We start from the raw sequence: 2849 nt of genomic DNA, 5'->3' as shown, positions 1-2849 counted from the left end.
GCAGAAGACACTTGCTGCCAAGAACCAAACACAGCTGCTCAGGCAGCAGAGGAAGCTGGTGCTCAGAGAAAAAAACCAAACCAAACCAAACTCTGCCCGCACAGTCAAGGATGGCAAAGCTCCCAGATGCGCAGCTGGAAATAAGCAGAGGATACACGGTATTTCATATAAAAGAAAAGAAAACTGCCGGAAGCAGACGTTTTCTCTCTCAAACGGACTTCTCCCAGGGCACGTCCACGGGACAGCAGGACTCGCAGGGATAAAGCGATGCTTGCTGGTGGGAAGAGGCTCCCTTCTCCAGTGAACCAGGGAAAACCCGCCTCCTTCCCCTTCTTCCCTGCCCACACACGCACACACACACACACGCACTCAGTAAAGCTCTCTAAAACCATCATGTGGGTACCAAGTATTGCCCCAAATGGGAAAACAAATCAGCACTGAGCTACGCAGAGCGGCCAGTGACCAGGTGTGCTCTCGGTCTCCTCGTGGCTGTCATCCTCCACCCACGTCAGGAGCTCGGGATGTGTCTGACAGCACGTGGGCCTGCAGGGTGAAGGACAGGGCAGAATCTGGACCCACAGTGGGCCAGGCAGATATGTTCACCCTATCTTTTTGTTTTCTAATGTTTTTATTGATTTCAGAGAGAAAGGGAGAGAGAGAAACATCAATGATGAAAGAATCATTGATCGGCTGCCTCCTGCACGCCCCCCACCGGGGATCAAGCCCACAACCCAGGCATGTGCCCTTGACCGGAATCAAACCCGGGACCATTAAGCCTGCATCTGATGCTCTATCTACTGAGCCAAACCGGCTAGGGAGGTAAAAATAATAAATAAAAAGCTGGAGTATGGAACCAGCTGCTGCTGTCAGAGTAATGAACCATGAACTGAAAAGACCCTGGCAGTATCATCAAGCAAACCAAGGCGATCAAGTCCTCCTCTCTCCAGCCTTGCAGTCTCCCTCTAGTGCCCCCTACTGGCAGGGCCTAGGAGAAAGGTAGAGTTGGAGCTAAGAGACCATAAATAGCCTAAGAACCAGACAGGCATCATCACATTTTAAATTTTTGTGGGTAATATTTTCAATAGCAGTGATTCAAAGCAAATTAAATAAGACAATGGCTGGTATAACATTTTGATGATTTATAATGTTATAATACATAGAGATCTGATTTCAGACCAAACTGGGACTTCTTTAAAGACAAAATACCAAATTACCAACGGATATTAATTTAAAGGGCTTCCTCTGGGCCTAGCACTCAGCTCAGCAGGCAAAGGAGGTGAGATCTGTACCCACAGCCAGATGCCAGAGCCCGAGCTCTTGGTCATATCCCTGTGCCAGGTCTCCATCCCTTTTGCCGGTTCTTCCTCTGGCCATAACGTGGGGATGAACACAACAACCCCAGCTCTTGCCAGAGTCTATTGCTTGCTCCATGATGCAGGGCCACTTGGTAGTTAAGACTGTCCTCCCATGAAGCTTTCAGCATTTCAGGCACCAAAGGCCCAATGAACAGTGAGGGCCAAAATGGACTCATCCCCAGGTTTTGATGTTAGCATCCTGGAACCACGGAGCTACATTAAAAGTCCTTATGAGATACAGTATTTGAATCCCTTCTGTAAAATTTCCTATTTGAGACCATTTACTAGCTCTGTGACTTTGAGCAGGTTGTTTAGCCCAATGGGAATGTTAGTACCAACCCGACTGGGGTTGTGTGGATTCAGTCAGCTGAGGCTTGTCGGTACTTGCCTTTGCCACACAGAGATGCTCAGGAAATGAGATCTATCAAGTGTATCAGTGAAAGACACTAATTTCATTTGCACATAAAGTTATGAAAACATCTCTTTATGGCAGTAATTATCACCAAAAGATCAGCCCATTTCATCCCAAAAGATCTGTTTTTGAGGCCTATAATAGGCTATTCTCCAGACAACCTTGGAGTCCACTGAAAAAGCTGAGACAGATACCATGTGGAGTCTGAAGACCTAATTCAAGATCTGGTTCTGCCACTTATTCTGCGATCTTGAGCAACTTGTCTGAATCTTGTTTTTTTCCCACTTATAAAATGTATCAACATAGCTAAAATGCCCACCACGAAATACTATGGAGCAATTATAAGCAATAGATTAGAACACAGAACAACATGGATGGATCTGAAAACATTGTTTGTTTTTAATATGTGTTTATTGATTTCAGAGAGACAGGGAGAAGGGGAGAGGGAGAGAGAGATAGAAACATCAATGTGAGAAGAACACCAATCAGCTGTGTCCTGCACATCCCTTACTGGGGATCGAGTCTGCAACCCAGGCATGTGCCCTGACTGGTCAGTGAACTGGTGACCTCTTGGTGCATGGGTCGACGCTCAATCCACTGAGCCACACCAGCCTGGCCGAAAACATAGTTTTGAGTGAAATAAGTGATCAGCAGAATGAGAAATATAACAATGCCATTTATGTAAACTCCAAACAGCCACATACAATGTATTATAACAGCCATGTGAATTCTAGAAATCCCATGTATTGCAGTGATTGTCTACGAAAGGAAGAGAATGCAAGCAAGTTGGGAGATTAAAAGAAATAAAAAGTAAAGACAAGAGGGGCCTCAACACATAAACAAACAAATAAATAAATAAAATGGGGAAATGATGCTTCCCTTCCCTTCTCATAAGATCTGAGGAGATTATACGTAGCATAGGAAAGCAAACATTAATTTCCTGTTTCTGTTATGACCTCCACATTGGACAACGAGACAGAAATTTCCCATCAGTCTTCAGCAGGAAGAACATCACCAGGGAAGGGCCCAGGAACCTTGCCCTGGCTTCAGAGCCTGCTGGTGAGATGACATCAGAGCTCTTC

The sequence above is a fragment of the Myotis lucifugus genome, unplaced genomic scaffold, assembly GCF_000147115.1.
Source record: "Myotis lucifugus unplaced genomic scaffold, Myoluc2.0 scaffold_66, whole genome shotgun sequence".
In the NCBI taxonomy this organism is placed as follows: domain Eukaryota; kingdom Metazoa; phylum Chordata; class Mammalia; order Chiroptera; family Vespertilionidae; genus Myotis; species Myotis lucifugus.
Note: the sequence above shows the minus strand (reverse complement) of the source record.